The sequence below is a fragment of the Propithecus coquereli genome, unplaced genomic scaffold, assembly GCF_000956105.1.
Source record: "Propithecus coquereli isolate 6110/MARCELLA unplaced genomic scaffold, Pcoq_1.0 Scaffold230, whole genome shotgun sequence".
Taxonomy (NCBI): Eukaryota; Metazoa; Chordata; class Mammalia; order Primates; family Indriidae; genus Propithecus; species Propithecus coquereli.
Genome location: NW_012147842.1, coordinates 460,528 through 470,490, shown reverse-complemented (window position 1 = coordinate 470,490; position 9,963 = coordinate 460,528).

Below are 9,963 nucleotides of genomic sequence, written 5' to 3'. Positions count from 1 at the left end.
TCCTCCTTCAAGACAAAGTTTGCTGCTTACCTGCAGAGTAAGAGTATCTGTCTTTTAAGTGTATATTTTATTTTTATTTAGGTATGGTGAGGCCAACAGATCAAGAGATGATTACCATCGAAAAGATAGTTTGTCACCCACATTTCCCAAGAGAAGGGTGCACACTATGCCACACAGGGCCACACAGGGCCACACGGTGAAGTACCAGGTCAGTCAGGAGGAAGTGGGAGAAGGAGGAACTGTGGGCAAGAACTTGTATTATGTTTTTTTCTGGAAGAAAAAGGTGAGAAAGTGTAACCAGGTTTAGGATTAACTAGTTTGAATAATTTCAGGGGCTTGTGGTATAGGGGCTGTCCTTAGTTGCCCAATACCTGGCCCTGAGGTAATTAGGGCGGGGCCTTCATAGTGGCCTAGAGTATGAGAGCTCCATAAGGGAGGTGGTTAGGGTATGAGCTCTGGCTCGTTGGCTGGCGTCTGAAAGGCAAACTCATTGGGAGTCATTTGCTACCTGTGAAAATTAGCCCTGAGAAAGGCAGTTCCCACCAGGGTCTCCAGATGTGAACGCATCAGGACAAAAAGACATGCTTAATACAACCTGGAAGTCTCTAGCAGTTAGTTTTCTCAGGGCCTATCTCAGATTTCAAGCCAAGCACATGCTCTCCTCTAGGTAGCCCTCAGCCAATGACTGAGCACAGTAGTGAAACAAGGGTCTGGCCATTTCCAACTGGTGTGGATTTCTCTGATAAGCAATGTTTACTTCAGAGTTCCCTGTTGGTCTGGCAGAGATTTTGTCAGATTGGCATTGTTATCTGACAGCTCCCCTTGCCCAATCCTGCTTCCTCCCTTTTTCTTTAACAGGTGTTACTCCTCAATAAACTTTTGTACGCTCACTTTGTCTAAGTGTCTGCTATGCAGAAAACCCAACTTGTAATAGCTGGTACCAAAAGAGCCTCAAGAAAACAGACATTAAGATGAGGTTTAGGGCCTAGATCTCTCATTACCCAGCTGGTGATGAGGACTTGGTGGTAGGTGGCATTCTGGCAGCCTCTAGCACAAGGTGGGAGTCTGATTGTCAAAACCTTCACCAGTAGTGAGCTGGGCCAGCATGTGTGTAGAGGTGAATGCACAGGCCAGTGTGATGATTAATGTATTTGAACGATATGGGGAGAGGGATGATAAACATAAGGAGAGTGAAATTGCACGGTTGCTACTAGGTTGAATTTATGCCCAACAGATAGATAATGAAAAGCTGAGGACAATAACACAATTGAAAATGCTGAGTATGAGATCCAGAGATTCTTTTAGGTAGCTTATTAAGAAGCTCTCATCTCACATAGTGGATGAACAGAAAAAGCTGAATACCAAGCACAGGATTGGATACGGTGACTCCAGTGATGGTTGAGTGCTTACCTAAGACAGATTTGTTATTCCAAAGTCAGGGCTCTAGTTGGGAAAACCTGGGACCTGACCATGGATGTGGACATCTGGATAGATGTCCCTGAAGTTTTTGACTCTGAAGACTACTTTTTAACCTTCTGACCTTGCAGAAGTGGCCCTATTCTCTCCTCTGAGAGCTGGCACTCTGAAGAGACCCTGCAGAGAGCTTTTCCCAAGGCGATAGCTGTGTTTTCCAGAAGCCGTGTGCATCTCCTTTCCTGACCACCAGGCCTATTGTCAAAGTTAAGTCACAACATAATCAGCTGGGAATGTGTCAGGCCTGGACTGTGGGAGTGACCTTCTGTGGGAATGGATCCTGAGGGTGTCTTGTCAAGGGGACTGGGACATAAGGCTGGACAAGGAAAGTTCTGCCCAGTTGGGAGCAGTCTCTCAGTATACAAGATTTAAAACCTGACATGGTGCTCAGCGAATATTGTACACTTGTTGGAGTGGCTCCTAGAAGTCTGGAAAAAGTGGTGGCCCATGCTGAGCAAGGTTGAAATGCTAGAATTGTTACGGGACACAGTAGAGGAAGGGATTAAAAGGCTCAGAGAAGTGGGCATGGTGAGATGGATATATTATGAGCAGCCAGAAGACCCATCAGAAAATTATATTCCATGGGGAGGTCCAGATAACAAACCCTTCACCAAGACCATCAGGAACATGCTAGTGAGAAGGGCACTCCTGGGGGATCGACCTGTCCCACTCTGTCTGGGACTGCCCAGGCTTTAAAATCCAAAGTCCAGCATTCTGAAAACCCACTTAATCTTAGGAAAATTGGCACAGCTGGTCACCCTAGACCAGTATCACTAAGTGCTGGCATAATGGGCACATGAATGGCATGTCCACGGTGGGAGACTCCCACTTCCCAACACCAATTTAGCTAATGCCTCCTCAGAATGGCCAACCTGCCATCAGCAGACGTAAACACTGCACACACAGGATAGCACTATTCTTCAAGGACACCAACTGGCCAGTCAGTGGCAAGTTGACTGCATTGGATGCTTTCTATCTTGGAAGGACTAGCCATTTTTTCTCACAGGAATAGACAGATATGGATTTGTCTTGTCTTCCCAGACGATGTTAACCTACAGCAATATTTAGGTTATTGTAAACATTCTAACTGGGTAGATTCCTTATAACCAGAGGTATCCTCTCTTTCCCCCCAGAGATACTTCTTTAATAACCAATTTCATTGTGATTGTTACAAGTCGTACCTTATATTGTCCTCCTCATTTGGAAGTGGAATGAGAATGTCCGAAAGACCAACTGCCATTTATTTTCACTTTTTTTTTTTTTTGACATGTAGAGACAAAATCCAAGAAGGCATAAGTTGGTTTTTTGTTTTGTTTTGTTTGTTTGCTATGAAATATATTCTTTTCAGGTTATGACAAAGTGTAATGGAGTATGATGTGCTGTTGACTTGTTTTTTCCAGTGTCATGCCTTTTGTATCTATATTTTATCTTCCCTTTTGTATCTATATATTATCCTATCTTAAAGGAGCTCTTGAGAGTAATGACTATAAGTTGCTGTTTTTAAATGATATTAATTGTATCAAAGACAGTATAAAAATCCAACAAACCTGGACATGATTCTTGTTCAATATTGAGAAAGTATTCATTAGGAGATTCTTTCTAATGTCTTCAATGGCATGAATGATAGCAAAAATGATGACAGAGTAGAAGAAATTTAATTATAATCTTAAACTGAGATACAGTGCTGTATCATATATTGACTTGAATATATGGTAATATTTTTAAAGTATTATCTTTGAAAAATGTATCTATAGTTGTGCAGTGTTGTAATTTAAGGGCTGTAGAACCCATCATATGAATTCCCATGGCGAATGCTCTTTTTAATGCCCTACCAGGAACTGCTGTGGCTTCCTGCAAAAGCACAAACCAGGCCTCTGGCAAAGAAGGGGCTTCACTGGAGAGGAAGGACAACTGGAAGTGTGGGAAATAAAATTACATTAAGTATTGGCATAAAAACTACTTTTTTTGGTTTTCGTTTTTAGATGTTTTAAAGGGAACAACATGTATCTGTTTAAAGTAGAGTGATTAGACCATTACAAATAAGATGTAGCAAACCTCCCACCCAGGGAGGAAAGTATCTGAAAATACTTACTAAGGTCTCAGTCGCTCTATGGGTGGATGTGTGTTTGGGTAATAAAATATAAATAATTAAGAAGTTAGTAAGAAAACATAAGAATCAAGTGATTGAAAGAAAGGTGACAGAAGTTATGCTATAGGAATGTAATTTTCTTATGCCAATATACATAAATGGTTTCAACAGAAGTAGTAAAAGACAAAGATTCTTCTAATGGTTTTAAGTAGAAAATCTAGTTATCAGATACCTATGCCTTATCAGATACATAACTAGAATGAAAAGAAAGTTAAAGATAAGAGAAATAACAAAGATAGCAGGAAATGGACTATACATATACATATATATATATACACCATATACATATCCACCATGAACTACTATTCAGCCATAAAAAAGAATGAAATAATGTCATTTACAGCAATGTGGATGAAACTGGAAGCCATTATCCTAAGTGAAGTATCTCAGGAACAGAAAAACAAATACTGCATGTTCTCACTCATAAGTGGGAGCTAAATGATGGGTATATATGGTCATACAGAGTGGTATAGGGACTTTAGAGACTTGGAAGGGGAGAGGGTGGGAGGAGGGTGAGAGATTAAAAAATTACCTGTTGGATACAGTGTACGCTATTTGGGTGGTGGGTACACTAAAAGCCCTGACTTCACCACTATACAATGCATCCATGTATCAAACAAAAAACCACTTGTACCCACTAAATCTATTGAAACTAAAAAAAAATTCTCTTGTTGGTTTTAAGAAACCATCTCATTTTCCTAAGATTTTGATTTTGACAAATTTACATTTATATTGCCAAACAAAATTGATTACTGTATATTCCATTTATTGTCCTTGACAATAGAGAAACAGAATCAATATGATATGTATATACATGGAAAGAGATTTATTTTTAAAAATTGGCTTGTGCAATAATGAAGTCTGGCAAGTCCAAAATCTGCAGAGTGGCCAGCAGACTGGAGACCAGGGAAGAAAGAATGTTGCAATTCAAGTCTGAAGGCCAATCCTTCTTGCTTGGGGATGGCGGTCAGCCTTTTGTTCTATTCAGGCCTTTGACTGATTGGTTGACACTCACCCACATTATAGAAGGCAATCTGCTTTACTCAAAATCCACCAATTTATATGTTAATCTCATCCAAAGTCACTCTCACAGAAACATCCAGAATAATATTTGACCCCATATCTGGGCATCATGGCCAGTCGAGTTGACACATAAAATTAACAGAGTTCAAATAACAGACCCACAGCCACTGGTCTGGTGTGTTGTGGAGCTGAGATTCCAATCAGTTCTGTCTCATTTCATAATGTTTACGTCTGTTACACTACCTGCCATCCAACAAATGTGTAATTTGGTAGTGTCATCTTTTAAAAATATTTTGAAAGATTATTTGAACCAATAATTCCATTGGTTCAGATGAGCATCAATGACCAGATTTTGTATTAGTGTTTTACTCTTTCATGGAATCATGAAACACATGACTTTAGACAAGCACTTGAACAGGGTTTGGGGCCATTTGGAACCACGAAAGAATGTAATAACTTTCTTCCTACACAAAAATAACAATCCTCGTTTACTGTTGGGATAGTATGCACTTGAGTTATTTTCTTAGTAATATTGATGCATTTTCACTGATTCATCCTTATTTGTTTTCCAAGGCTTTTGAACAAGAATGTTTAATACTATAATAGTTGTCTGGGATTAAGGAATTGTCTGTAGTCATGGAACAGGAAAAACTATCCAGCTTACCCTGGAGTTCAGTCTGTGTTTTTTGCATTATTTGTCCTAGGCTATAATCTGTTGATCTGATTTTTTAGAGAAAATTCTAAATGAGAAGTAAATAAGGAATCTGAATTAAATAGGAGGAGGTGTAATCGAGAGGTAGTCCGCAGAGTATGTTGTTAGAGTCTTAACACAGCCCAGTGAAAGGCAACGTGAGGGCCAGGCTGTTTTTAGGGTAGTTTCATGAAAAGCCAAAAGTAATGTTTATGCTTTTGCACCAGAAATAGTGTTGTCTTCAGACATAGCGGGAGAGAGGAAGCATGGCTGTGGCCATCTGGGAGCATGACGGCTGACCTAGAAGTGGCTGCATGCTATTTCCCAGTTCCCATTCAGACTCCTGGTAAAGCAGAAAGAGCTTTGAGTGTTTGTGGCGCAGGTGAGAACTTGTGCGGGACCACCATGGTGTGGCAAATGATGGAGCCACATTATGTCACTGCTTTCAGTATAGCTTCAAGAAGAACACTGATAAGAACTCCAAATGATCTTTGCATCTAGGTCTTGATGCCAGCAAGATAATAGACAACTTTCATTAAGTGGGAACCGTCAATGTTGATCAAAGAGATTTAAGGTGCATTTCATACTTTTTTGTCTTGGTTACTTTAAAAAAAAAAAGCTTTGCATGGTAAAGAGGTTTCTCCTGAAACCCCAAAGATAACTGTGTAGTTCCTATAGATTATGACAAGGATTACTCCAATCTCCTCAATTACACTAACCCTACCTTAACATCCTTGAAACTGATTCTCCAGTGTTAGTAATCGCTTTTTTCAGGGACAACCACTTATACCTAATTATCCAGGAACGGGCTCCCAAAAAGATAAAATACCTCGCTTGCACAATGTCAAGCACACTTTTAATACTTGGAAATACTCCTTTGACATTATACTGATCAGACTGAGGTATTCTTTCAAATATATTTCTTTTTCAAAAAAATTCATTTCAAAGTATGACGTGGGTACAAATGTTTTTGGTTACAAGGATCGCTTTTGTAATGCTTGAGTCAGGGTTGTAAGTGTGCCTGTCACCCAGATAGTGTTCATTGTATCTGTTAGGTAGGTGTAAATGCTTTTGAATCTTGTTATTGCACAGATTCCAATAATAAACAAGTGATTTTGATGAATGTATTTTTTAAAAAAGCAGTATTTCTTTGAGGGGGACCAGCATGATAGAACCACATGCCTAGAATTCCATGGCTGGTACTACCGTAGTTACTGCCACCCTCGTTCAGTGTGTAGGTTTCCCTGGGAGCAGACAGTCAAAACCACCAGACAACTCTTCCAACCCTGGAAACCACGTTACCAGGGATTGGAAGAGAAATTTTCCTGTGGGATATCTAACTTGAGAATTTTCAAGTTATTTAGCCCTCAGGTTCCAACTAATGCAGATGATCCCTCCAGGGCAGCTGGAGAATTTCTGTGGATAACAGCACCTAATTGAAAGCCAGAGCCTCCTGAGATGGCCCGGAAGGCCCAGAATTCAGCAGTTGTCTACTCTAAGAGCACAGTGACCCCATAACTCAGCCAGGGAGCTGCTCAACCTGGTACTTTTTCTGTGCTATGATGTTAGCCTTGTTATTCATTATAGCCCACACAAAATATTCAGCAGGTCATGCAGAGATTTTCCGTGACCTTCCATACTACATAATATCATCTACCATGCCCAAACCCATAACATTTATTTCAAGGCTAAGAACAGGGATTAGGGAAATCTGAGAAATTGCTGTTTTGTTTTGTTTTTCCTTTTTCTGACTCCTGAAGCCTACTTGTTATCTTTGCTTTTCTCCGCTCACATTGTTGTAACACTAGCCTGGAGATCTCCAACACCCTCAGGAAATTATCAGCTCTTGCGCTGTATTGGCTCTCTCTGCACACCATTGCCATCCATTTCCGCAGAATTTTAATATACATGATATTCAGTGATTCAGTTATTTAAGAAAAATACATTTGGTTCCTGTTCTCTGCTTATACCTATTGGTAAGAAGAGTTTCAGCTTGATAATTACAAAAATTTCTGATTTTATATTTTAACAAACAACACAATTCAGCCACAGAAGAGTTCTTCAGCTACAGAATAATTAATTCCCTTATACTAACTCACTGAATGTCTTCGTCCAGAACTCTATATTCTACTTCCGTATTTTTCTATATTCTACCATATCTCCAAAGGCCTCTGAGGCTCTGGTAGCATTTTTAAAGTAGATTTTATTTTTTAGGGCAATTTTAGATTCAGAGAAAAATTAAGTGGAAAGTTCACAGTTCCTATGTATCCCCTTACCACCCACCATATATGCACAGCCTCCCCCACTATCAACATCCTGAACCAGGGTGGTACATTTGTTACAATCAGTGAACCTACATGACACACATTGTCATCCAAAGTTCATAGTTTACATTAGGGTTCACGCTTGGTGTTGTACAATCTATGGTTTTGACATATGTATGATGTCATGTATTCACCATTATAGTGTAGTACAGAGTAGTTTCACATCCCTAAAAATTCCCTGTGCTCTGTCAGCTCATCCCTCCCTCCACCCCCACTATCCCCTGACAACATGACAACAAATGATCCTTTTCAAATTGGCTTCTTTCACTTAGTAATGTGCATATAAGGCTCCTCTATGTCTTTTCATGGTTTGATAGCTTATTTCTTTTGAGTGCTGAATAATATTCCATTGTCTTGATGTATCACAGTTTATTTATACATTCAGCTACTGAAGGATGTCTTGCTTCTAAGTTTTGAGAATTGTAACCTCTATAAACATCTGTGTGCAGGTTTTTGTGTGGACATAAGCTTTCAACTCATTTGGTTAAATACCGAAGAGAGTAACTGCTGGATTGTATGGTAAGGGTATATTTAGTTTTTTAAGAAACTGCCAAGCATTCTTCCAAAGTGGTTGTACCATTATGCAGTCCCCTGGAAGCTTTTTAGCATTTGGGAAATCTATAGGCCATAAGAACATCACCAGCATGGTCTCTGGGGTACTAAGACCAGGTGCAAATGGAATGTCCATACTGCATAACCTTAGGGAAGGCCACTGTGTAGAATATACTCTCTGACTGTCCTTTTGGCCAGTGGTAGAGTCCAGAGGTCTGCTGAATGGGTCTCTTTGAAGTCCTAGCAACTATTCATATTTTTCTCATAACTTGTAGCTTTAATTTCCCCTCCTTTGATATCCATCCTTTCTTCTATATCTCTCATCTATGCCAAATTTACTAAGACCCTACTCTTATACCTACACATTTCAGCAACATTAGAGGCAGAAAACTCAAGTGTGAGGAGAGGTTCCCAGCTACCTATTAATACTACTTCTGTCTGTTTAGAAGTATACTGGCTGAAGGTACATATTATTGTAGTAACCTACCTCTCATCTCAGCAGACACATGTGGGTATTCTTATTAATAAACCTGAGATAGTATCTTTAACTCCTTTATCCTTATTTTTGCCAATTATATAGTTACTTTATTAAAATATGCCTGATTTTACTATTAGTTGATCTAGTATTAGCTTCTGAATTTTCGCACTTTCCTTCGAACCTGTTCTCTTTCAGATTATTCTTATTTCTATCTAAGTGGTTTTGGATCTAGATTCCCTTCCCCACTAGTTAAAATATACAGATTAAAAATCTGTAAGATGGCTTTTGATTTGGTTTCTCTCTAACCATGACCTCAGACATTCTAACTTTAGCTCAAATTACTACAGTTCATATATAAGTGGTTTTTCAGTTACTGAATCTTTATTCAAGCTTGGATGCCCCAGGCTCCTACTTACAGATGTTAATGTTCTTACTCACTGTTTTTCAGTTCTTTATTAGCCCATGAGTCCCAGACCATTTCCATTAGTATAGTTTTGGATTATAATGTGACATTTAGGATTTTCCCCCTTTACTTAATTTAGTGACTTCTGGGGTGGGAGGAGTCTCCTGAGCTTAGAGAATGTCAAAACAGTTAAAAAAGTTAATTTTCCAGTTAAATCTTGATTGTTAATGAAAATAAGAGGACAGTCTTACATGGACAACTAAAATCTATGAACCAAATATCACTTTTTAATGGAATTAAAATGCCCTTATTCCTGTATGTAAAAAATCGATATATATGTGATTTTTAGTTACGTCTCAACTGTCTCCTATTAGGCAAATTCAACAAGGAAGGGCCTCAATCAGATACTTAATAAGGTCATTAGGAAGTATGTAGATTTGTGAAGTCTATAGGAGAAAAAGGAAGAAAAGACAACACTGGTAGAAAAAACAAAGGGAATGTGAAGTGCTGCATGGCCAAAGTTCGCTTTTTTTGTCTTATTTCCAGATGTTCCTATGGATTTGGGATGTACTCATTCAAGGATATATGGGGAAAAGTTTTTAAGTTAGAGGAGCTCCTGGGAGGTGACTGTCATGTATGAAGAGCCTGCCTGTATTTTGGTTACTTCTGGTGTAGGCAGAGAGAGGACATTTTTAGGAACATTCAAGAACATGCAAGGTGGGACCATATAGGTTGGAAAGTGGTGTGAAGGAAAGTGACATGGGCGAAGCAGCTAACTGGCAACTGAGCTTCCTCGACTGCGTAGGCATCATAATTAGCTCCCATTAATTTAGTCTTTCACTAAACATTTATCTAAGATATTATATATAG